The sequence below is a fragment of the Dipodomys merriami genome, unplaced genomic scaffold (genome assembly GCF_024711535.1).
Source record: "Dipodomys merriami isolate MVZ:Mamm:240054 unplaced genomic scaffold, mDipMer1.0.p SCAF_3, whole genome shotgun sequence".
NCBI lineage: Eukaryota > Metazoa > Chordata > Mammalia > Rodentia > Heteromyidae > Dipodomys > Dipodomys merriami.
The window spans coordinates 27,443,220-27,470,774 of NW_027204492.1; the positions used below are offsets into that span (position 1 = coordinate 27,443,220).

General features: G+C 37.6%; 1 long non-coding RNA gene across 1 annotated transcript in view; it reads left to right on the top strand.

Annotated features, from left to right (window-relative positions):
• Positions 1 to 26,782, top strand: part of LOC138839378 (uncharacterized) — a 31,888-nt gene extending 5,106 nt beyond the window's left edge. The window contains exon 4 of the long non-coding RNA XR_011375958.1: positions 26,740 to 26,782. This is a non-coding gene — a long non-coding RNA (uncharacterized lncRNA). The remainder of the gene's footprint in view (positions 1 to 26,739) is intronic.
• Positions 26,783 to 27,555: the final 773 nt, after the last annotated feature.

Here is a 27,555-nt window from a genome sequence, read left to right on the forward strand (position 1 = left end):
TTTGCTTTGAGAATTCTGTATAGTCATTTTTTATTTTTTATTTTTTTATTTTAATTTTATTTTTTATTGTGAAAATACTATACAGAGGGGTTACAATTACATGGGCAAGATAATGAGTACATTTCTTATCAAGCATTGTAGCCTCCTCCTTTGTTTCCCCTTCCCATCCCTTCTCATCCTCCCCCTACCCCCATACAACATTTTTACAATAAAAAATGTACAAAAAAAGAGTAATAACAGGGGCTGGGAATGTGGCTCAGTGGTAGAGTGCTTGCCTAGCAGGCATGAAGCCCTGTTTTCAATTCCTCAGTATCATATAAACAGAAAAAGCCAGAAGTGGTGCGGTGGCTCAAGTGGTACAGTGCTAGCCTTGATCAAAAGAAGCTCAGGGACAGTGCCCACGCCCTGAATTCAAGCCCCAGGATTGGTAAAAAAAAAATTCTGACTGAGGAGAAAAACTAAGGAGTGGGTAACAATGTTCAACAAGAAATGTGCTCATTACAAACAACCAAATCCATTAGGCCATTAAGGATTGGCAGAAGTCTGGGATTAATAACTAGAATTCATTATTTAGTCAAGAATTTCATTTTTTTATTATTACAGGAAAAATTAGGTCTGACATCCATTGGTTAGATGTAGATGTCACTGTCTAAAACTGCACCAATAACTACTACAAAAATGTGTAGCAATAATTAATGATGTATATGTATTAACTTTTCAAAGTTGAAAGTAGCTTTTTTAAAATGTGGGATTTCTGGGGCTTGTACTCAGGCCCTGGGCACTGTCTATTAGCTTTTTCACTTAAGGCTGGCAATCTACCATTTGAGCTATACTTCCATATCCAGCATTTTGGTGGTTAACTGAAGGTAAGAGTCTTAAAGACTTTCTTACATGGGGTAGCTTCGAATCATGATCCTCAGAGCTCGACCTCATAAGTAGCTAAGATTATAAATTATCAGAAGCTGGTTTAGAAGTACTTTTGATATGCATATAAGCACACATTGGATAGATATATTTCTACCTTAATCTGCCTATGTGCATATATGTCAAGCTAATGGCTTGAGATTTTTTTTTTAGATGATGGAAAACTTAGAAGTTTGTTTTCTTCCTTTTGTTTTTGGCAAATCATACTAACTTTTAAGATAAACAATCATTCATTTGATAAACAGTGAGGACTACTTTTTATTTTTAGTTTTTTTTATTGTGAAAATACTGTACAGAGGGGTTACAATTACATGGGCAAGATAATGAGTATATTTCTTATCAAGCATTGTAGCCTCCTCCTTTGTTTCCTCTTCCTATCCTTTCCCATCCTCCCCGAGTCCCCCCACCCAATCTTCTTCCCCGCCTCCCACCAAAGTTGTAAAGTTCGTTTTTGACATAACGACTTGTACATCTAATTGTTGCTATGGGTCCACCTGTATCCCTATTTAAACGACTTGTTTTTTTCTCTTTCCCTCCACAAATTATACTGACATCAAATACAGTGAAAGCAGGGGTTATACCGTGGGGGAGGGACATACAAAGCAACAAAGAAATAATCTTAAAAATGTGTTAGAAACAAACTCATGAAGAAAAAACATTTGAATACATATCATAGGGTTCATTTCCCTAACATCAACTTATCTGACCTTTTCTGCTTGACTCAGACATATACTAGTTATTGCAAATAAGGGAAACCATGGGACCTATGTTTCTTTGGGCCTGGCTTACTTCATTAATTTTTTCCAAGTCTTTCCATTTCCTAACAAATGGGGCAATGAGTAAGGACTACTTTTAAAACATTCTTGAATTATACTTCACTTGTCATCTCTATCTTGATATTTGTTCTGGTTTATGTATTTAAATAACTATACCAATAACCGGCTAAGGCAAATGACACCTGCTGTCAAAATATCTAAATATAGTTTATTTTTTATTTAAATATTTTTAAATAAATATAAATAAATAAATATTTTAAAATAAATATAAATAAAATAAATATTTTTATTTAAATATTATTTTTATTTAAATAGTCTTGCTATTTTTCATACATGTATTTGTAAACTTAAAGAAGTATGACACACATTTCATTTCATATTATTTTGTGTTCTTCATTGTAAATAAATCTCATGTACCCTATTGCCAAAAAAATTCTGACTATTCACTGACCTTGTGCCAGGCACCCCACTAAGTGCTTTATGTGTATTAATGCTATTTTGTACACATACAACAATAACATATAAGGAAATGAAGATACAGAGCAGGTGATAAGAACCACACCCAAGATCATCATAGGGGTTCAAAGTTAAGCAAACTAACTTCAGAACAGTTATGAATCTTGTATACAAGGCACGTGGCACCAACCAACTCTGGGGGTTGGGTTGTAACATGTGTGGTGCCAGAGTAATCCATACCGGGCACATCTGCTTCTGGAAAGTCTCCTTTGTGTAATTCTCATGCCCAGAAGGCATGTCTGTAAAAAGAAGGCATCTCTTTAAAAAGAATCACACTATAAATTACTCCCTTCAGGCTGACTGCCAATTATGCAAGGCACCCCATATGGGGTGTTTCATCACAACGAGCTGCCTTTTTTTTCTTAAAAGTTGAGTATATATTAATTGTACAAAATAATGGCTATCAGGTCTTTTTTGAAGATTTTTTTAAATTAGCACACATATTAGCACACATTAGTTGTACAAAGGAGGAGGGGTCACTGTGACATTTCTATATATGAGTACAATGTACCCTACCAACTTTACCCCCTCTATCACTCTCCCTTATCCTCCTTCCTGGCATTTCCTGAAACAATTTCAACAAGTTTCATTGTTGTATTTTCATCATCTCTTCTCTTTTCTTTCTTTCTTCCTCCTTCCTTTCTTTGTTCCTCCCTCCCTACTTTTCTTTCTCCCTTCCTTCCTTCCTTCCTTCCTTCCTTCCTCCCTTCCTCCCTCCCTTCCTCTCTCCCTCTCTCTCTTTTTCTTTCTCTTTCTTTCTTTTTTCTTTCTTTCTCTCTTTCTCTTTCTTTCTTTCTCTTTCTTTCTCTCTTTCTCTTTCTTTCTCTTTCTTTTTCTCTCTCTTTTTCTTTCTCTTTCTCTCTTTCTCTCTTTCTATCTCTCTCTTTCTCTTTCTCTCTCTTTATTTCTCTCTTTCTCTCTTTCTTTCTTTCTTTCTCTCTTTGTTTGCTTGTTTGTTTGTTTGTTTGTTTCTTTCTTTCTTTCTTTCTCTCTTTCTTTCTTTCTCTCTTTCTCTCTTTCTTTCTTTTTTGGTCCAGTCATGGGGCCTGAACTCTGGGCCTGGGCAATGTCCCTCAGCTCTTCAGCTCAAGGCTAGCGCTCTACCACTCTTGAGCCACAGCACCACTTCCGGCTTTCTTCTTTTTTGCTTATGTGGTGCTGAGGAATTGAACCCAGGGCCTCATGCATGCAAGGCACATGCTCTACCACTGAGCCACCTTCCCTGCCCTTTCTTTCTTTCTTTCTTCCTTCCTTTCTTCCTTCCTTCCTCCCTCCCTCCCTCTCTATCTCTCTCTCCCTCCCTCCCTTTCTTTCTCTCTCTCTTTCTTTTTTCTTTCTCTCTCTCTTTCTTTCTTTCTTTCTTTCTCTTTCTTTCTTTCCTTTCTTCCCTTCTTTCTTTCTTTCTTTCTTTCTTTCTTTCTTTCTTTCTTTCTTTCTTTCTTTCTTTCTTTCTTTCTTTCTTTCTTTCTTTCTTTCTTTCTTTCTTTCTTTCTTTCTTTCCTTCCTTCCTTCCTTCTTTCTTTCTTTTTACCAGGACTTGATTTCAAGGGGCCTTGTGCTCTTGCTTACCTTTCTTACTCATGGCTGGTGCTCTGCCACTTGAGCCATACCTCCAGCCCAGAATTTTACAGAGTAGTTAGAGGTGGAATCTCCAAAACTTTTCTTCCCTGGAGGGCTTTGAACCACAATCCTCCAGGTCTCAGCCTTCTGAGTATCATTGTTTTCATTTTTTTGTTTGTTTGTTTTGGTCAGTTGTGGGTGTTGAACTCAGGGCCTGAGCAATGTCCCGGAGCCTCTTTGTGCTTAGGGCTACTGATCTACCACTTGAGGTATAGCACCACTTTGAGTTTTTGAGTGGTTAACTGGAGATGAGTCAGTCACATGGGGACTTTTTTGCTTGGGCTGGCTTTGAACTGGGACCCTCAGATCTCAGCCTCCTGAATAGCTAAGATTACAGGCACAAGCCACCAGTGCTTGGCTTGATTGTTCTATTTTTATATATGTATATAGCCTTTCTTTCTTTCTTTCTTTCTTTCTTTCTTTCTTTCTTTCTTTCTTTCTTTCTTTCTTTCTTTCTTTCTTTCTTTCTTTCTTTTTCTTCCCCTCTCCATTGGGCCTCATTTTTTTATTACACTGATTGTACAAGGAAGTTTCATTGTGACATTTCCACACATGTAAACAGTGCATCTTGATCACCCTCCTCAACTCTATTACTCTCCCCATCCTATTCCCCTTCTACAAACAATTTTAACAGGTTTCAATTTTTATTTTCATACATACAGTAAACTAAACCCTATCCACTCTCATTCGCCCTTTTCATTAGCCCTCTTCTCCCACTGGTGCCTGCTACATTCGAACCTATTTTACTTTCCTGTAATTCACTGATTTTTTTGTGCATGTATTAATTACATCAAGGGGTTTTACTATGATATTTTAGATGTACATGTATTATGTTTTGCTCCTAATAACCCTCTCTATAGCTTTCTCTTCCTTCACCCCCCCAGTCCCCTAATGCACAACTTTCATTGAGATTTCTTATACCATCACATAGTTGCACTGTATTTTGAAGTTATTTGCCCTCCGTTTTCCCTTTTTTTCCCTCTCCTCTTCTACTCATCTTCATACATAATCTAATAGAGTCATGTTCCAGGTAGATATATATAAATTTATGTATATTGGTACATGTACACATGTACATGTTGAGGTCTAGCTTCCTCACATAAATGAAAATAAATATTTGGCTTTCTGCTTAACATAATGTCCTCCAATTCAATTCATTTTGCTGCAAATGGCATGATTTCATTATCTTTATGTCTCTGTAATATATTGTTACATCATTATATAAACCATGATATTATATATAATTTTTTATTTTAATTTTTATTTTTTGTGAACATACTGTACAGAGGGGTTACAATTACATGGGCAGGACAATGCGTACATTTCTTATCAAGCATTGCAGCCTCCTCCTTTGTTTACCCTTCACATCCCTTCCCAGCCTCCCGCCCCCCTCGCCCCCCCCACCAATGTTGTAAAGTTCGTTTTCGACATGACAACTTGTACTTCTCATTGTTGCAACAGATCCACCTGTATCCTTAAATGACTTGTTTTTCCCCATCTCCTCCACAAATTATACCGACATCAAATATAGTGAAAGCAGGGGTTATATATGCCATGTTTTATATCATAGCATCCTTATTATTTTAGCCAATATTTTCTGTTGTTGGATACCTTGGCTGATTCTACAGCTTGACTATTAGCAGCAATGTTGCAAAATATACATGTATCTTTCTGCTATGTTGATTTCTTCTCCATCAGATATGGCAGGATCATATGGTAGGTGTATTTTTAGGGTTTTTTGAGGAATCTCCATACTGATTTCCATAGTGGTTGAACAAGTTTACATTTGTACCAACAGTGTGTGAAGGATCCCTATTGTTTACATCCTTGCCAGCATTTGTTTTTGTTGTCTTCATGATTACCATTCTGACTGGGGTGAGATGGAATCTTAGTGTGGTTTTGATTTGCACTTCCCCTATGGTTGGGAATGTTAAACACTTCTCATGTATATCTTAGCAATTTGAATTTCTTCTTGTGAGAACTGTCAATTCTCTTACACATTTATTAATTACATTATTCTTTTCTGTTCAGTTTTTGAACATTTTATATATTCTGGTTATTAATGCTTTATCTGATGACAAATAGCTGGAAAACATTTTCATCCATTACATGCATTGTCCCTTTGTTCTGGTAATTCTTTTACTGCGAAGAAGCTTCTTAATTTAATGCAGTCACATCTCTCAATTCTTGTTTTTGTTTTATGGGCAGTTCATAACTTTCAGAGCTTTCCTCATGTTTTCCTGTAGGAGATTTAAAGTTTCGGGTCCTTATTGAGTTTTTGATCCACTTGAATTTGATTTTTGTACAGGGTAAGAGATAGGGATCCAATTTCAGTATCCTGCAAATGGACGACCAGTTTTCTCAGCACTATTTTTTTTATTTTTATAGGTCTATTTTTATTTTTAAAATAATTTTTATTGTGAAAATATTGTACAGAGGGGTTACAGTTACATGAGCAAGGTAATGAGTACATTTCTTATCCAGCATTGTTACGTCCTCCTTTGTTTTTCCCCTAGCATCCCGTCCCTCCCTCCCACCTCCTCAACTACAGCCCTCTCCCTCCCCCCACGCCTAAATTGTATTCCACATAGCGTCTTATACATCTCGTTGCAATGGGTCAAACTGTATCCCTATTTAAACATTTTGTTTTTTTCCTCCCCCTCCCCAAATTATACCAATATCAAATACAGTGAAAACGGGTTAAACCATGGGGGAGGGACATACAAAGCAACGAAAAAATCACATGGTACCTTATAAATATGTTAGAAACAACAGCAAGGAAGAATAAAAACACTTGTGTCCCTATATTGGGGTTCATTTTGCTTAACATCATCTTATCCGAGCTTTTCTGCTTGTCCTAGACATATACTAATTATTGCAAATAAGGGAAACCATGGGACCTATGTTTCTTTGGGCCTGGCTTACTTCACTTAATATAATTTTTTCCAAGTCTTTCCATTTCCTAACAAATGGAGCAATGTCATTTTTTCTGATGGAGGCATAGAATTCCATTGTGTATATATACTACATTTTCTTTTGTTGTTGTTGTGTTTGGGGTTTTATTTATTTTTTAATTTTTTATTGTGAAAATACCATACAGAGGGGTTACAATTACATGGCCAAGGTAATGAGTACATTTCTTATCAGGCATTGTTGCCTCCTCTTTGGTTTTCCCTGCCCATCCCTTCCCATCTCCTCCATCCTACATTTTCTTGATACATTCATCTCCTGAGGGTCATCTGGGTTGGTTCCATATCTTAGCTATGGTAAATAATGCTGTGATAAACATAGTTGTGCTGGTAGCTTATTATGGTCTTGTTTGTGATCATTTGGGTAAATGCCCAAAAGTGGGATTGCTGGGTCATAGGGGAGCTCTATGTGGAGTCTTTTGAGGAACCTCCATACTATTTTCCAAAGTAGTTGAACAAGTTTACACTCCCACCAACAATGCAGTAGGGTTCCCTTCTGTCCACATCCCTTCCAGCTTCTGTTGTTACTAGAGTTCTTGATTATAGCCATTCTCACTGGGGTGAGGTGAAATCTCAATGTTGTTTTGATTTGCATTTCTTTTATGGCTAGAGAGGTTGAGCATTTCTTCATGTGTCTATTGGCCATCCTTCTTTCCTCTTCAGAGAAATTTCTCTTTAAGTCTTTAGCCCACTTATTTATTGGGCAGTTGTTTCTTTGAGGATTTGTTGTTGGGGGATTTAATTTTTTGAGTTACAGGTATATTTTAGATATGAGACCCTTGTCTGTTGTATGGCTAGTGAAGATCTCCCAATCTGTGGGCTTTCTATTGATCTTGCTAGCTATGTCCTTTGCCATGCAGAAGCTCTGCAGCTTCATGCAGCTTCTTTGCATCTTTGAGTATTTTCTTGAATTTCTTTCTCCAAGGTAAAGATCTCTCATTTCCTTGACTTAATACCTTGCTTAAAGTAGATATTTTTGAGGAACAAGCAAGTATATTATAGGATAGACAGTGCATGTACAAGTATATAAATTTTCAGACATTTTTACTTCTTATCTATTGCCTTTGGCTCATCTGCCCATATTAAGGTGACTCACAAGGCAGCCAGTACCAGGCAAGTTGATAGTGTACATGTTAAAGTGGATATTTTTAAGTCATTGTGAATAGAACTGTTTTCCTAATTTCTTTCAAGAGCCATAATGAATTCAGTGCCAAGCAGAAGAGGACAAAAAAAAAAGACTTTTTGTTTTGTTTTTAAGGCAGTGGTTATGCTATGGACTGACTCAAATGGTAGAGCATTTGCTTAGCGTATCATGGAACCTTTAGTTCAAACATATGTTTGAAAAGAAAGAAGGAACAATGAGATGTACAAGATGTTATGTCGAAAAACGAACTTTACAACTTTGGCGGGGGTGGGGGGGTTGGGAGTGGGAGTGGAGATGGGAAGGGATGAGAAGGGGAAACAAAGGAGGAGGCAACAGTGCTTGATAAGAAATGTACTCATTATCTTACCCATGTAATTGTAACCCCTTTGTACGGTATTTTCACAATAAAAAAAAAGAAAAAAGAAGGAAAAAGAGAAAAGAAGTGAAGGGGAAAAAAAGGAAGGAAGAAAGGAAGGAAATTGTGATTGGTTCCATTGGTTTACAAACACCCTCCAGGAATTTAACCCTGCAGGGACACTACCTTCAGGAACCTCAGGGGAGAAGTAGCTCTCTGGCGCCCTCTGCTGAAGAGTTAGCCCTAAGCTGTCAAGTGGCTCCTAACTTTCCTCGCTCATTCTACAAATGTGTGTTTCTCATCATTTGTGAAGTGACATGGTTCTGTGAGATGATATGAAGCTTGATGTGATGTAGAGTTTGAGGGAGCACTATCATGATGTGTGTGTGTGTGTGGAGCCTGAATTATAATAGAAAGACTGGAGTACCAATATATGAAGGGGAGTCTGTGGGATGCTGTAGGTGACACCCAGTTTAGAAAGAGAATGTTCAGCCTGTGGGGTTGAGAGGGGATATTGCAGCTTGTGTGTTGCTTTATCACAAAGTCATCCTTCCCCGATGTGAGCATGGTCCTGGAAAAACTCATGGCATTGATCCAACAGCCCTATGCTCTGCTTAGGGGAATGATATAAAGCCCTTTGCAGTTTCACAGTCACCTTTTAGATGTATCTCCTTGCAATACACCAAAAATTATTACCTCAGAGAAGTAGTGCATTTTTTATCATTTCTAACTCATGCAGTCTTTCAATAGCCTGCAATTGTGAAAACATATTCATGTAAATATAATGTAAATGTAAATGTAATGTAAATGTAATGTAAATGTAAATATATTCATCTTACCCATTCTCATTCACCATCGCTGGGATCAATATTCCAGAGATCAATATTCCTGTTCCATACTCCATATTGTCTTCTCTTTCCCATCTTTCTCTTAGCTAAGTCTAGATGATGGATTCACCTAGGAACTGTAATTCTGGAATCTTAATCATTATGTCTGCATGGTGTGCAACAATTCAATCACTACAGTACTAAGATAATAGCATCAACCTCACAGAGTTCAATTATTTACTCACTTATTCAATATATGTCAACTGGACAATTACTCGAGTTGAACCCTGGGCATGGTCCTGGGAATACATCAGTGAATATGCCACATTGCTCTCCTTACTCTCATGAATTTTCTACTCTGTTGGGGAGTAGAAATAAATAAACCAATAAATACAAAGATGGCAATGTGTCAATGTAAGGAGCATGGTACAACTAGAAAGAATACAATGAACTCTAATTTTGATTGTAGTCAACTTAGTTACCAATGGGAAAAGTGGAAATAGTAAGAAGTAACTAGGCTTATAGTATATTTTGAAAGAAAGGCAGACATCATATGCTAACATAATGTATGTGGGGGTACAGGAAAAAGACACCACAGATAGTTTCTTCGTCTGTTCAGACTGCTTTGACTAAATACCAAAGACTGTGTGGCTAATACAATCGAGTGGCTTGAAGTCTAGGATCAAAGTGTTAATATGATTAGGTTTCTCTTCCTGATTTATTGATGGCAACTTTCTTCCTTTCTGTTCATATGCTCTTTGAAATTTTAATATAGTCCCATGATTTGATACAAATATAGTACTTTTATTGTTATTTTTATCTTAGCCAATGATAAACTTCAGGCCCATATGACCTTGAAATAAAATGAACATCAGGTACATATTAGGCATGATATCATAATATTTGATTAGTAATCAAGATGCTCTTAATAGACAGAATGGCCATCTGTTATTCTATACAGTCAACTGAAAACTGAACTAAGCAGGGGCTGAACAGGTCAACATGAAGCTCACGTATCAGCAGGAAGAAGATTTCATAGCCAAGGTATGGTGGACTTGATAGCTGCATCCATGTGTGGCATGAGCATTAAGGAGAATTTTCTCCCTTCTTTTTAAGGCTCCTTGACCCTTGTTACATTTTATGGCACCTGGGGATGAGGATGAGGAAGGAAACACAGATCAGGCACTGTTGAGTTATAGAAAAATTGTAGATCTTTGGTGAGAGTTAGGCAGATACAGACCTTTTTGTGCTATGATGTGTGTTTGAGATTCTTCCCAGGGCCTTTCTGCCTCCTCCTGAGTTTACTATCACTTTGGAAGGCTTTTGAGTTGCTATGTGAATTTTTTTGTGTCCCCTTCAAAGTTCATGTTTAAATTTAATCCCCAATGCAACACTATTGGAAAATGTGGCCATTGGGAGGTAATTGAATCCTAATTTGCCCCTGTGAATGGGATTATATACCTGTTATCATTTCTCATTGCTATCACAGAATACCTGAGGTAAAGAACTTAATGGAGAAAGGTTGGTTCCAAGTTTCAGAGGTTTTAGTCTATGGTTGGCTTGCTCCATTTCTATAGGCCTGGGGTAAGGCACAGACACATGGACATAGGAGTGTGTGATGGAGAAAAGCTTCTCAACCCATGATGGCTAGGAAGCATACAGACATAGACAAGAAGGGACTAGGATGAGATATACCTTTCAAATACATACTGATTGTGGCCTACTTCATTCAACAAGGATCCATGTCTTGATAACCTGTTTAGTATGAATTTATCAGTGGAACCCATTAATAAAATTGGTACCCTCATGATCTACTTATCTCTTAATAGCAAGAGACCAAGTTTTCAACTCATAAGCCTCTTGGGGAATATATTATACTCAAAGTATAACCCTTATACAGGGAGTTGTTTATCACTTTTGACCTTGTACCATATAAGGACAAAACATTTCTCCTATCTAGTGACCATAGCATTCAAATGCCATCTAGGAAGCACATGGCCGTCCTTACCATACAACCAGTCTGCCAGCACTTTTACCTTGAACTTCCAAGCCTCCAGAACTGTGAGAAATAAATTTCTCCTGTGCATAAATAACCCAGTCAGTGCTTAGCTTGTTGTATACCAACTATCATGGCCATGTACTGGCCCATTTTGATACTTTATAGTTTTGAAGACCTACTTTACTATCCTAGGTCAAATTATTGCCTTGGTAAGTTTCCTCAGTTCTTAGAAGGGGTTCTGAGATTCTACAAACACAGGATAAAAGTGAAAAGTTGAATTCAACACAGTACTCTGTGAAGTTCAAAGTTGGGCTTTTACACCACGTTGTGGATATAGCAGTGCATAGAAGCTGCTCACTGCTAAAGCCATTTCCTCTAAACTCAGAAAAGAGACAAGGATATCCACTCTCCCCACTTCTCTTCAATTTAGTATTAGAATGCCTAGCTACAGCAATAAGACAAGATGCAAACATAAAAGGGATTGAAATAGGGAAAGATGAAGTAAAACTCTCCCTCTATGCAGATGACATGATTTTGTATTTAAAGAATCCCATGGAATCCACTCCCAAATTACTTGAACTGATTTGAAATGTTGGGAAAGTAGCAGGGTATAAAATTAACACTAAAAAATCAATGGCTTTTCCATATGCCAACAATGAAAAAAGCGTGGCTGAAATCAGGAAAGCAAATCCATTCATAATAGCCCCACAAAATAAAATATCTAGGAATTAACTTAACCAAAGAAGTGAAGGCCCTCTATGATGAAAACTTTACAAATCTGAAAAAGGAAATCAAAACAGAACTTAGAAGGGGGAAAAACCTCCCATGCTCCTGGATTGGAAAGATCAACATGATGAAAATGGCAATACTTTCCAAGGTTATCTACAAATTTAATGCCATACCTGTCAATATTCCAACCTCATTCTTCAAGGAAATAGAAGAGGCAATCCAAAAATTCATATGGAACTATAAAAGACCCCCCAATAACAAAAACGATCCTTCACAGAAAGAACAATGCTGGAGGAATATAAATACCAAATTTCAAACTCTATTACAAAGCCATAGTCATAACATAGTCAAAACAGCTTGGTATTGGCACAAGAACAGACTTCAGGACCAATGGAATAGAATTGAAAACCCAGAAATGGACCCACAGACCTATAGCCACCTAATCTTTGATAAGAGGACTAAAAAAAAATAGAATGGAAGAAAGACAGCCTCTTCAGTAAATGGTGCTGGCAAAATTGGTTAATCACCTGTAGAAAATTAAAGCTAGATCCTTATATATCATCCTGCACCAGAATCAACTCCAAATGGATCAAAGACCTTGGAGTCAAAGCAGACACCCTGAAAACATTACAGGATGGAATAGGCAAAACCCTAGGTCTCCTTGGCACTGGCCAAAATTTTCTCAATAGAGACACAGAAACACAACAAATCAAAGAAAGGTTGGACAAATAGGATTACATGAAGCTGCTGAGCTTCTGCATGGCAAAGGATTGAGAGAAGATCTTCACTACCATACAACAGACAAGGGTCTAATACCTAAAATATACCTGGAACACAAAAAATTAAATCCCCCAACAACAAATCCTCAAAGAAACAACTGCCCAATAAATAAGTGGGCTAAAGACTTAAAGAGAAACTTCTCTGAAGAGGAAAAAATGATGGCCAATAAACACATGCAGAAATGCTCAATCTCCCTAGCCATAAAAGAAATGCAAATCAAAACAATATTGAGATTTCACTTCACCCCAGTGAGAATGGCTATAATCAAGAACTCTAGTAACAACAGATGCTGGAGGGGGTGTGAACAGAAGGGAACCTTACTGCATTGTTGGTGGGAGTGTAAACTTGTTCAGCCACTTTGGAAAGCAGTATGGAGGTTTCCTCTAAAGACTCCACATAGAGCTCCCCTATGACCCAGCAATTCCATTTTTGGGCATTTACCCAAATGATCACAAACAAGACCATAATAAGCTACCAGCACAACTATGTTTATCACAGCATTATTTACCATAGGTAAGATATAGAACCAACCCAGATGCCCCTCAGTAGATGAATGGATCAAGAAAATATGGTATATATACACAATGGAGTTCTATGCCTCCATCAGAAAGAATGACATTGCCCCATTTGTTAGGAAATGGAAAGACTTGGAAAAAATTATATTAAGTGAAGTAAGCCAGGCCCAAAGAAACATAGGTCCCATGGTTTCCCTTATTTGCAATAGCTAGTATATGTTTGAGACAAGCAGAAAAGGTCAGATAGGTTGATGTTAGGCGAAATGAACCCCAAGATAAGGAGTCAATGTTTTTTCTTTCTTGCGATTGTTTCTAACATATTTATAAGGTATTTCTTTGTTGCTTTGTTTCCCTCCCTCACGGTATAACACTTGTTTTTTTTTTTTTTTACTGTATTTGATGTTGGTATAATTTGGGGAAGGGAAGGGAAAAAAACAAATTCTTTAAATAGGGATACAGGTGGACCCATGCAGCAATGAGATGTACAAGACGGTATGTCGAAAACGAACTTTACAACGTTGGTGTGGGGGTGGGGGGTGTGGGGAGGATGGGAAGGGATGGGAAAGGATGGGAAGGAGGAGGCTACAATGCTTGATAAGAAATGTACTCATTATCTTTCCCATGTAATTGTAACCCCTCTGTAAGGTATTTTCACAATAAATAAAAAAAAAAGCTGCTCACCTTTTGTCTGTCTGAGAATCCTAAAGCTTTCTGTTGTTGTTTTTCAAAGAATACAGACTGATTTCACTGTGGTTTTATTTGGGCTCCTGTTTAACCACAGATAACTTTGCTTACTTGATGCAAACCAGCCAATGCATTCCATCTAATTATTCTCTAATAATAATCCTTTTATTTCCAAGTTAGTGACTTGCACTTATCTAATCACCTTTATATATGAAATGTATGATTTGGGAAATATCCATCCTGGAAGGGTGTAGAGACTGTCTCAAGCTAAAGGAGGAAATGTAAAATAGTGTGAATGTGGCATTCTTCCTCCCAGGGGACAACAATATGCCACACTCAGTCCCAAAGCAGCTGGCGCTTCTTGCTAAATCTTTTTTCTTCTTATTAGATTTCTAGACAGGGCAGTCCTGACTTTTGCGGTATTGCTGTTGAGGCAGGTAGATGTAATCCCAGGTTATGTGAATGTAGTGAAAGGGGGGAAATAAAAATAATTCCAGACCAAAATTGCAATAACCATTTAAAAATATTTTCCAATGTATTTATCTTTACTAGAGATTTTCATCTCTTCATAGGGTTTTAGTTTACTCTCTAGCATTTCTTTGTTTTAACCCGAAGGCCTCCCTTTAGCAAGTGATATTAGTCTCCCCCAGTTTCTGTTTATTAAATGAAAATATTAAAATTTTCTCCTTGAAAGACAATTTTTCTGGATAAAGAATTCTCAAGTGATCCAGTGGCTCACGTTGTAATCCTAGCTACTCAGGAGGTTGAGATTTAAGGATCGCTGTTCAAAGTCAGCCCAGGCAGAAAAGTTTGTGAGACTCTTATGTTCAATGAACTACCAAAAAGACAGAAGTAAAGCACTGTGGCTCAAGTGGTTGAGTGCTAATCTTGAGCACAAAGAGGCTCAGGGACAGCACTCTGAGTTCAGGCCCCAAGACGAGAAAAAAAAAGAATTCTCAAGTTATATATTTTAAAATTATTATTATTATTTTGTGCTGGTACTAGGGCTTGAACTCAGAGCCTCATGCTGTTGCTTACCTTCAATTGCTCAAGTCTGGCATCCTACTTCTTGAAACACACCTCCACTCTGGCTTTTTGCTGGTTAATTGAAAATAAGAGTCTCACGGATTATTGTACCTGAGCTATTGTTTTTAACTTTTTATGCACTGATATTGTTATTGTCAAGGTGATTTACAGAGGGGTTACAGTTATATAAATCAGATAAATAGTAAATCTCTTTTTGGACAATATTACCTCTTCCCTTGTGCTCTCCCAGTTTTTCCCTCCTGCTCCCCCCCCCCCACAGGCTGTATAGTTCATTCTCAACATAGTGTCTAGTGAATATCACTGCTTCATTTTTTCATCATTTGTTCTACCATTTCTTTTTCCCCCCTTACACTCCGAAAGACATATAAATGAACAAACAAGAAAAAGGAAAAGAAAACAAAAACAGCAACAAGAAAAATCCTCGTTTCCATTTCCTGGAGTTCATTTGGATAAATATTATTTTATGTAATCAGATACACATTAGCATCTGATTTGTGTTCCTCCCCTAAGAATATCCACCTCTGATTTCACTGTGTGAATGCCTAGAGACTTGTATAATATATCATGTTCCTGGGATGGTATTAAACTGTGATTCTCAGATCTCAGCCTCTTGAATAGCTAGAATTACAACTATAAGCCACTAGTACCTTTACTTTATAAATTATACTTATTTAAATTAGCCTTTTAAGTCTTTTAGTGATGCAAATGAGCAGCCAGAACAGTCTGTCATATTTAAAGGACAATCAGGAAAACATCAGTGGATAATTTTACAATGATGAGTATACTTTAGAAATGAAGTGAAGAACTGCTTGCAGAAACTGCTCTGCCCAGCAGAACCACAAAGTGCTCACATATGGAGAATGCAAAATGAACTTGGGCCCTAGGAAAAGAGTTCATTTAACTAAATTGACCATTACAGTTTGTAAAACATGATAAAGAAGAACAAAATGGCTTGAGTTTGAGCAAAAGTATGAAATAACTGAGTGGTACAGCAGTAACATCTCATATGTGAGGCCCTGGATTCCATCCCTAGCACTGCAAAAACAAACGTTCAGTACAGAAATCCTAGCCAATGACAATAGTTATAGAATAAATCACTCCTATTTTATTTCTAAAACCAAATCATAATAGTCATTGAAGGTGATAAACAATCTTACTTTCTAGTGTTAATATAACTATGGTTTTCTATCTTGTATTCCCAGTTAAGCAGTTTGTTCACACTGAGGCATCAAATGAAGACATGTGATCTATGGAGGGAAGTTCCATAAGAAGTGAGTTTTCTCTCATAAGTATATTCATATTAACACAGGGAAAGTTAATAGACCAAGGGACATTTTGATTTGGTTTTGTAATATACTAACTACACAGTCATATGCACCTGCTTGTGATCCTTTATTCTTTTTGCTTATGATTAACCTATGGTATTTTAAATTTTTTTTTATTATGAGAATACCATACAGAGGGGTTACAATTACATGGGCAAGATAATGAGTACATTTCTTATCAAGCATTGTTGCCTCCTCTTTGTTTCCCCTTCCCATCCCTTCCCATACTCCCTCTCCCCACCCTCCCCAGCCTATGGTATTTTTAAAATACTTTTTTATTGTCAAGGTGATGTACAGAGGGGTTATAGTTACATAAGTAAGGTTATAAGTACATTTCTTGTCAAACTTGTTACCCTTTCCCTCATTTTTTCCCACTTTTCCTCCCCACAACCTCACCCCAAGATTATTTCCAACATATTGTCTTGTGAATATCACTGTTGCATTGGTTCCCCCCTTGTCTCACCATTCTGTTGATACCTATGGTACTTTTGGGGAGAAGACCTTGAGTTGCTTTGGTGAACAAAGAATGGTTAAAATTCCTTTCAGTGTGTGTGTGTGTGCGTGCGCGTGCGCGCGCGCGTGTGTGTGTGTGTGTGTGTGTGTGTCTGTCTGTCTGTCTGTGTGTGTCTGTGTGTGTCTGTGTGTGTGTGTGTATCTGTGTCTGTGTCTGTGTCTGTGTCTGTATCTGTGTACTGAGGCTTGAACTCAGGGCCTAGGCCTGGGCAGTGTTTAACTTTTTCATTCAAAGCTGGTTCTCTACCACTTGAGCCATAGCTTCACTTCTGGCTTTTTGACGGTTAATAGAAGATGAGTCTCAGACTTTTCTGTCAGGGCTGGCTTGGAACTGGGATCCTCAGATCTCAGCCTCTTGAATAGCTAGGACTACAGGCTCCCCATGTATTTTCTATGAAGGGAAACCAACTGTAAGTAGTGGAGAACCTTCCTTTTCCACCTTAAGCACACATCCAAGAACTCTTGCAGTGTTCTCTGGGCAGCCCACCCAAGCCTGCAGCCCTCAGGGCATCTTTTGAGGCCCTCAACAGCTCTGGAAATTTCTGGCTCTCTGTTCTAGCAGAAATTGTTTACCATTCCCATAAGGAAGAGCTTCTAGAGTATAGAATAGAGTATGTATAGTATAGTATAGTATAGTATAGTATAGTATAGTATAGTATAGTATAGTATAGTATAGTATAGTATAGTGTATGGATGGGGCAAGGTAGTCCTCAGTTACTCCTTTTGGTCCTTCCTATTCTGGGGCTTCTTTCCACTTGGACTTTGGCAGAGGAATCTACCAAGATTACTGAATCACACTGAAATGGCACATGGTCTTGATAATATCCGCAAGACCCAAGGTCAATTGAGTCCCCTCTTTCTTCAACTTATGACTCTGACTCCATCATCTACTGCCTTCTCCCTCTTCACCTTCCTCATGTCAGCCACACCCATGTCCTTGTCTTGGACTTTTCTCAACTTTCAGGTATATGACCCCACCCTGTGGTACTCTCTCTCCTTCCTTCTCTGTCTGTCTCTGTCTCTGTCTCTGTCTCTGTCTCTGTCTCTCTCTGTCTCTCTGTCTGTCTCTCTCTCTCTCCACCCCTCAACTGGGCTTGAATTATATGATCATAAGTGCTCTCATTTTGGCTTTCTAACTCAGGGCTGCTGTTCTACCACCTGTCTCGCTAGTTCCTCCACCTTGTGATTTTTGTATTAAGTATTTCCTCAGCTTAGAATGCCCTGTGAAATATTCAGATGGCTCATCTTTTCACCTCCTTTTAGTTCTTTGGTACAATGCCACATGCTTCTTGAGGTTGTTTTTGTCCCTCTTATCTATAATTGTACCACTTTTCTTTCCCTATTTTATTTGTTCTTTCTGCACTTATTACTGCCTAAGCTACTAAATTTTATTTTTTTACCTCACCACTTTTCTTCTCATACCAAGAAATTTGATCCATAGGGAAGAATTTTTTTTTAATTCTTACTCCCTCATCAAGAAATTACAAATAAACAGTAGCTGTTCTGCAACTCCTTTTTGAATTTTGAATAGATTTATACTTTCCATTATTCTGGCTCTGTCCAGTGGAGACTGTGACAGTGAAAAAACAATTACACTAGACATATATATGCATTGTCAAAAGAGGCAAGGAAGAGTTTTTTCAGGCCAAACCACAAAACTTTTAGTGGGTAAAAGAGTACATGTTAGCTTAGGGCATTTTGTTTTACAGATCAAAGGGCACATTCCAAAAGGAAGATAAAAGGATATCAGTAGGTAGCAAAAATTAAGGACACACAAAAGAGCAGGCACTCTCCTGTCTTTGTACAGGATCACTGGGTAATAGCAAGCACTCAGAACCCTGTGTCTTTGCTCAAACAAAGGATAGAGCATACAAACCAGCAGTTTTCCACTGGTATCAGGCTTTTGCTGCACACACCATCCAATCATACTCTCTGCATCCAGTCACAGCACCTCTGGAACCCTGGGGCCCCCAAACTACAATATTAGTTTTTCCATTGAAAATAACGAGATGTAATTTACATACCATTCAGTGTACAATTCAGTGCTTTTTACTATATAGACAAAATATATATGTATATGCATGTAATCATATACAAACATGTTTATATTTCTATCTAGAGCAAACAGATTTACATATATGTGTATACAAATGTATTTGCATATAAATAATATAAATGTGCATATCATAAATGTATGGTTTTAAATGATTAATTTTTATTTTATTGTAAAGATGCTGTACAGAGGGGTTACAGTTGCATGAGTAAGGCAATGAGTACATTACTTGTCGATCATTGTTACCCCTTCCCTTCCTTGTTGTTGTCTCACTACCCTTCCCTCCCCCACCACCCCCATTCCTGTCGCCCCTCCCCCCTTGCTGCCCAAAGTTGTAAAGTTCATTTCCAATATACTGTTTAGTAGGTATCTTCATTGCAATGGGTCATCCTGTGTCCTTATTTCAGCATTTTGTTGTTCCCCTTCCTCTCTCCAGATTAGACATATGTATATACAAGATCCAGGATATCAAACTCAAGTACAGTGACAGCAGGGGATATGCCACAGGGGAAAGAACATACAAAGGAAACAACAACAACAAAAATAAAATCACATGGTACATTTAAAACAGTAACAATAAAGACAGACCTCTTGTGTCCATATCTTGGGGTTCATTTTACTTAGCATAAATTTATATATACCTGGTTTTTGAACTTTTCAGCTGATCTGATAAGATTATCCTATATGGATGCTAATTATTGCAAATAAGGGAAACTTGGGACCTAAATTTCTTTGGGACTGGGTAAATTCACTTAATATGATTTTTTTCCAAGTCTTTCCATTTCCTAAAAAATTGGGCAGTGTTGTTCTTTCTGATGGAAGCATAAAACTCCATTGTATATATGTATCACATTTTCTTGATCCACTCATCTACTGAGGGGCATCTGGGTTGATTCCATATCTTAGCTATGGTAAATAGTGCTGTGATAAACATAGTTGTGCTGGTAGCTTTAGTATGGCCTTGTTTGTGATCTTTCAGGTAAATGACTAAAAGTGGGAATGCTTGGTCATAGGGGAGCTCTATGTGGAGTCTTTTGAGGAACCTCTGTACTGCTTTCCAGAGTGGCTGAACAAGTTTATACTCCCACCAACAATGCAGTAAGGTTCCCTTTTGGCCACATCCTTTCCAGTATTAGAGTTCTTGATTATAGTCATTCTAATTGGGATGAGGTGGAATCTCAATGTTGTTTTGATTTGCATTTCTTTTATGGCCAGAGAAGTTGAGCATTTCTTCAAGTGTGGCCATTCTTATTTCCTCTTCAGAGAAGTCTCTCTTTAAGTCGTTAGTCCACTTATTAATTGAGTGGTTGTTTCTTTAAGAATTTGTTTTTGGGTGACTTAATTTTTTGAGTTCTAAGTATATTTTAGATATGAGGCACTTGTCTGTTGTATAGCTAGTGAAGATCTTCTCCCAAACTGTGGGCTTTCTATTGATCTTGCTTGCTATGTCCTTTGCCATACAGAAGCTCAGCAGTTTCATGCAATCCCATTTGTCCAACCTTTCTTTGATTTGTTGAGTTTTATAAGATGATGTTAAGTGAAATGAACCCCACAATAAGTACACAAGTGGTTTTTTCTGTCTTGCTATTGTTTCTAACATATGTATAATGTACCACGTGTGTTTTTGTTGCTTTGTATGTCCCTCCCCCACAGTATAACCCCTGTTTTCACTGTATTTAATGTTGGTATAATTTGGGGAATGGAAGGGAAAAAAACAAATTGTTTAAATAAGGATACAGGTTGGCCCATTGCAACAATGAGATGTACCAGACATTATGTCGAAAAATGAACTTTACAATTTAGGTGGGGTGGGAGGAGAGGGAGAGATGTAGTTGTGGAGATGGGAAGAAAGGGATGGTAGGGGAAAAACAAAGGAGGAGGCAACAATGCTTGGTAAGAAATGTACTCATTATCTTGCTCACATCATTGTAATCCCTCTGTACAGTATTTTCACAATAAAAAACTTATTTAAAAGAAAAAAATTTTCAGCTTATGCCAAGGAGCCCTAGAGTTTCTCCTATTCCTTCCTGTAATATTTTCAGGATGTCTGCTTTTACTTCGAGGTCTTTGATCCTTAAATGGTTAATTTAGAGGGCAAAGTTGCACCTTACTTACTACTGTCTAATGTCAGAATATTTCCTTTTTCTTTTTTCTTTTTTTTTGGTCAGTCGTGGAGCTTGAACTCTGGGCCTGGGTGCTGTCCCTCAGCTCTTCAGCTCAAGGCTAACGCTCTACCACTAGATCCATAGCACCATTTCTGGCTTTTTCTGCTTATGTGGTGCTGAGGAATTAAACCCAGGGCCTCATGCATGCAAGGCAAGCGCTCTTCCACTGAGCCACCTTCCTAGCCCAGTGTTTCCTCTTTTTAAAAAGAAATCTTGCCAGGCGCTGGTGGCTCACACCTGTAATCCTAGCTACTCAGAAGACTGAGATTGGAAGATCATGGTTCAAAGCCAGCCCTGGCAGGAAAGTCTGAGACTTTTATCTCCAATAAACTACCCAGAAGAAGCTGGAAGTGGTGCTTTGGCTCAAGTGGTAGAGTGGTAGCCTTAAGCAAAAAAGCTCAGAACCTTGGCCCAGAGTTAAAGCCCAGGACTGGCAAAAAAAAAAAAAAAAATCTGACTGATTTTTGTTTTACTTTATTTTTACTTTTCTAGTTCTTTAAGATGTAATGTTACTTTGTCTATTTGAGATCTCTCTGGTTTAGCCATTAATTACTACAAAGTCCTCAACCCTACTTTTGCTTTGTTCCATAGGTTATGCTGTGTTTGTTTCTGTTTTGTTTCTAGGAACTTATAAATCTCCTTTTAAATTGCTTCATTGACTCATTGTTTTTTGAGGAGAATGTATTTAATTTTAATGTTTATATGATTCTCTCCATTCCTTCTGTTGTTGATTTTCTAGTTTTATTGCATTATAGTAAGAAAAAGTAGTTGATATTACATAACATTTAAAAATTTGTTGAGACTTGTATTTGTGACCCAACATAGGTTCTATTCTGGAAATGTTCTATGCACTGTTAGAGAAGAATGTATGTTCTTCAACTATTGGATGGAAGGTTCTGTAAGTATCTATTAAGTGTATTAGGTAACTAAGGAATTTTTACTTGACTTTCTGCCTGGATTCTGTCCACTGATGAAAGTGGAGGCGGTGAAGTCTCTGGCTAGCATTGTATTGCTATTTCTCCCGTTAGTTCTATTATATATTTAGGTACACCGTATTATATGCATATATTTGTGACTGCTATATTTTCTTATAGCATTGACCCCTGTATCATTATATAAAGTGATTTTATGGGTTTGTTTGTTTGTTTGTTTTGTCAATTGTGGAGCCTGAATTCTGGGTCTGGGCACTGTCCTTCAGTTCTTCAGCTCAATGCTAAGCGCTCTACCACTTGAACCACAGCGCTACTTCCCGCTTTTTCAGCTGATGTGGTGCTGAGGAATCGAACCCAGGGCCTCATGCATGCAAGGCAAGCACTCTACCACTGAGCCACCTTCCCAGTCCCGATTTTATTTGTTTTGTTTTGTTTACAGTATAAGTTAACCTTTATTTTTTCTGACATAAAACAGCTACTCCTATTCTTTTTTGGTTTCCATTTGCATGGATTATTTTTTCTTCCCTTCATTTCCAGTTTCTGCATGTTTTTATAGGCTAAGTGAATTTCTTCTAGGCAGGATATAGTTGAAATCTTGTTTTAAATCTATTTCACCACTTTATGTCTTAATTTAATCTTTTAATAATCAAGATAATGATAAGGACTCACTGTTGGCATTTTGTTATTTTCTAATTGTAGGTCATTTGTTTATTTTTCCTTCCTCTTTACTGTTTCCCTTTGTGGCTAAGTAACTTTTTCTGATGGTATATTTGTCATCCCAGTTTTTTTAGTGTGTCTATAGTAAGTTTTTGTTTTGGGATTGACACAAGCCTTATAAATCTTATCTTTTTGGACATTTTATCTAGAAATTTTCATATATACATATATATATACACATATATCATATGTTCATATGTTTATGTACGGTTATCACATTCACTCCCCCCATTATTTTCTCTTGTCTTTACTTCTTCCAACCATTGTCCCATTCCTCTTTCTAAATAGTCCCCCCTTTTACCTTCATGTCTTTTGTCAGTAATCTACGTTTTATATAGAAGAAACAACATATGGTATTGGTCCTTCTGGGTATGGCTTTTGAGCTTAACCTGATGATCTCCAATTCTATCCATTTTCCTGAATATGACAATTTTGTTCTTTATAGACAAATAAAACACCATTGTGTATGTATACCATCTTTTCTTTATTCACTTACGCTGAATCTATAACCTGGCTACTGTGAATAATGCCATGATGAACATATCTCTAGTGTATGAATACTTAAGTTTCTTTACCAAGGAGTGGTATTGCCCTTTTTGTGCTGGTTACTTTTTGAGATAGTATCTTGATTCTTTCCTGGGTGATTACCTGGACTACAGTCCACCTGTTTTAGTCTTCCTGTCATAGTTGAGATGTCAAGTACATGCTACCATGCTTGGCTTCTATTGAGGTGAAGTCTTGTGGTCTTTTATGTCTGGGATACCTTGGAACCACAATCCTTCTGATCTCAGTGTGCTCAGAAGACAGGTGAATGCTACTGTGTCCAGCTTTTGGTTAAGGAGGGGTCTTGTGAAATTTTCTGCATGGTCTGACCTTGAACCATATTCTTCCTGATCTCAGCGTCCTAAGTAATTAAAATTACAGGCATCTGATCTTTTTAAATTTTGAAATAACAAGCTCCCTCTTTTTTATATTGCCTACCTTTTGAAATCACATTACTGCTAATAACCTGTGTGTGTGTGTGTGTGTGTGTGTGTGTGTGTGTGTGTGTGTGTGTGTGTGTGTGTGTGCCCGCGAACGCACATGCGTGCCTATCCTGGGGTGCCTGTTCTGGGGCTTAAACTCAGGGTCTGGGCACTGTCCCTGAACTGTTTTTATTTGTTTGTTTTGCTCAAGACTAGCGCTCTACCACTTGAGCCACAGCTCCTCTTCCAGCTTTTTTTTTTAGTCGTCAATTGGAGTCAAGAATCTCATGGACTTTTTTGTCCAATCTGGCTTCAAACCATGATCCTTAGCTTTTGTCTCTTCGTAGTTAGGATTACATGCATGATTCACCAGCGCCTGGTTTCTGTTAAAATTTTTTGAAATATTTCTGCCTTTTAGCCTTTAATAATTAAGGGTATAATTGGTGCCTAGCCTTGAGATGTCGATAATCAGTGTTCAGTGTAACAGCACGTCAGGTGTTGCACACATGCAAGATGGGATTATGGGATAGAGAAAAGACTCCTGGAGCAATTTAGCTTCCAAATTAAGCTTAGCCATAAGAGTAGTTATTTCATGGTCTTCTATGTTTCCAAATAAGATGGCCCAAACCATTGCAATAGTTATCAGGCCACAGGTACACTGGTAAGGAGGCGTGCGTATAAATACTACATCAGTACTAATATTGCATTCAGTAGATGTAGCCATAATAATGAAGGTGCCCACAAATGGGGAACATTTTTTTTCTATCTTGATGACTAAGATTATGTGGAACCATAGACACTTGTATACCTGTATATGAAAGACTCAAAGAATGCAATTTTAATTTTCTTTGACTTTCCCACTAAACTGTAACATTTACATAGAACTTGTGGCACCCCGTAAGGGATATTTTATAGTTACTCAATTTTTGTTTATATTTGAAATTCATATGGTCCAAGTAAAAGTCATTCAAGCTCTCCAGTTATTCTCCAAATTCATCAGGAGAGTTAGGAGAGCCAGAGAACCATCATCATCTAACCTCAGGTGGACCACTAATCAAGTTCCTCATGACCTGATAAGGTTGTAAGGAAACTCAGTCGCAAGAAACAGAGAAGCCGCCATTTAAAAGGCCAAATTATGAGTCTGTATTGGAGAGCCGGAGGACTGCTGGTGGACTCTTTTCTCAAAGACCAGCAGCTTCCAATGCAGCTAGCACAAAGATTATATAGGCCCAAACCACACACACACACACACACACACACACACATGGTGTGTGGTATCAAACCCAACAAGTGTTGTACATGAGCAAAGCAAACTAGATGAAGACACTTAAACCCAATAGAAAAGCAAATCATCTAGGGAAACAGGGTAAATCAAGGGCCAATTATCTAGGGGAAGCATAGACCCAGTCTCCGTACTTGCAATACTTGATCCTGAGTCTCTTCATAGAGAGCTCACTAAACTGTCTTCAAGTTCTAACTTAAAAAAATATTTTCTTGTAAAGATGCTGTACAGAGGGGTTACAGTTACATGAGTAAGGTAGTGAGTACATTTCTTTTCTCTCTCCTTTTTCTTTTGTTGGCCATGGGGCTTGAACACTGTCCCTGAGCTCTTCAGCTCAAGGCGAGCGCTCTACCACTTGAGCCAGGGCTCCACTTTTGGTTTTCTGGTGGTTAATTGGAGATAAGAGTTTCATGGACTATCCTGCCCGGGCTGGTTTTGAATTGTGATCCTTAGATCTCAGCCTCCTGAGTAGCTAGGATTATAGGCGGGAGCCACCAGCGCCTGTCTGAGTACATTTCTTGTCAAGCATTGTTACCTCATCCTTTTTTTTTCCTCCTACTATCCCTCCTCTCCCCCACCTCCCTCACTCCTCTCCCTCCAAAGTTATCAATTAGATCCAGAGATCTGTCAAGAAGATCCTGCTTTCACTGTATTTGATGTCGGTATAATTTGTGGAGGGGAAGGGAAAAAACATATCGTTTAAATAGGAATACAGGTGGACCCATTGCAACAATGAGATGTACAAGTCGTTATGTCGAAAATGAACTTTACAACTTTGGTTGGGGTAGGGGGAGGAGGATTGGGTGGGGGCGGGCGGGAGGGGGGAGGATGGGAAGGGATGGGAAGGGGAAACAAAGGAGGAGGCTACAATGCTTGGTAAGAAATGTACTCATTATCTTGCCCATGTAATTGTAACCCCTCTGTACAGTATTTTCACAATAAAAAAAAAGAAGATCCTTACCCAGATTATCCATAAGAGGGCGCCCAATTACCACTTTCATGCTTCTTTATTGCCCATTCCCCACCCCCCATTAGCCTGTTTTTCTATGCCTGGAAATTTCTGTTAAGATGCCAACTGTATCACAAATTGACAGGCCTGACCTCATTAAAAGGTATAATGAAGTTCAATAATCAGCAAGAGCAGCACAAGCAAACTATTATTTAACAATCATATCATTTATTTATCCTACTCCCTCTTAACAGACCTAAGAGAACACAAGGGGGATGCAGGACCGCTTTAGATTCTTCAAAGGTAGTCTGAACATGTTTTTCAGTGAAATCTTTCATCGGAAGCATCAGGCACACAAGGAAGGCCCTTAGCATTTAGTAGGAACCAAGTAAAACTATATAAATCTGGGTTTGAATTTTGGCTATGTTATCTCACTAACATTGAATATAAAATTATGGATCTTGTAGAGGTTGAGAGTAGAATTCTGATTACAAAATTTGACAGAATTTTATGGGCACCTAGTTACAATTAGATAGCAAAGTTTTTGTGTACTATCATATACTAGAGGACAATAGATAATGCTAATGTACTATATATTTTCAAAGATGGAAGAATGGATTTCAAATGATTTTACCACAAATAAATGATAAATAAGGACATAGATATGCTTGCCTAGTTTAAACTTTACACAATGCATTGTGTAAACATTTCATTAATATGTAAAACATAAACATGTTTTATGAAATATTTTTGAAAACATAAAAAACATTTAAGAAAACCTAAGACTATTTTCATGTGTTAGTAAAAATAAATTTATTTTTGAATAAAAGTTGAGAGAAGAAAATGAAAGAGCACAAATGTCAAAGCAAATGGGAGAAAATGTTTACAAGGTATTCCAGGGTTCTTTGTATTCCTTTTGATTTTGAAATATTTGCTCATGCTTGTAATTCCAGCTACACAGGAGGCAGAGATTGGGAGCACAGTTTCAGACCAGACCTGAGAAAAGTTAATGAGACTGAATCGCAACCAAGAAGAGGTGTGTGCCTTTCATCTCAGCTATGTGGGAGAAGTAAATAAGAAGATTGTAGCTCACTTGAACAGAAATGGTAGACCTTATTTGAAAAATGACTACAAAGAAAAAGGACTGGAGATGCGGCTCATGTTGATAACCTGCCTGCCTAGCAAATGTCCCCGAGTTCAAATCCAGTAATATATATATATATATATATATATATATTATATATTATATATATATATCCAAATTGAGATGGATTGAAAAATGTGAACATATACACTGGAGTTATATACATCCAAGTATGGTATTAAAAAGTCTCAGTTTATTACTTTATTTGCTGAAGGCTGCCACTCTATCACTTGAGTTACAGCTCTATTTCCAGCTTTTTTTTTTTTTGCTGGTTAATTAGAGATAAGAATACAATGGACTTCACTGCCCAGGCTGACTTTAAGCCACAATCCACAGATCTCAGCCTCCTGAGTAGCTAGGATTACAGGCATGAGCCACCAACACTTGGCTCAATAGCTTTCATTGAGGTTCTTTATTCTATTTTCATATATACTTGGACTGTATTACAAAATATACTCTTTTTCTCTTATCTTTTCCCTTTTTGTATGTAGTTTCTTAGTTTGATTCAGGTTCTATGTTTTTCCACATAAATAATTCTATATTTGTGTGTGTGTGTGTGTGTGTGTGTGTGTATATATATATATATATATATATGTCTATGAATATATGTCTTTTAGCTCTAGCT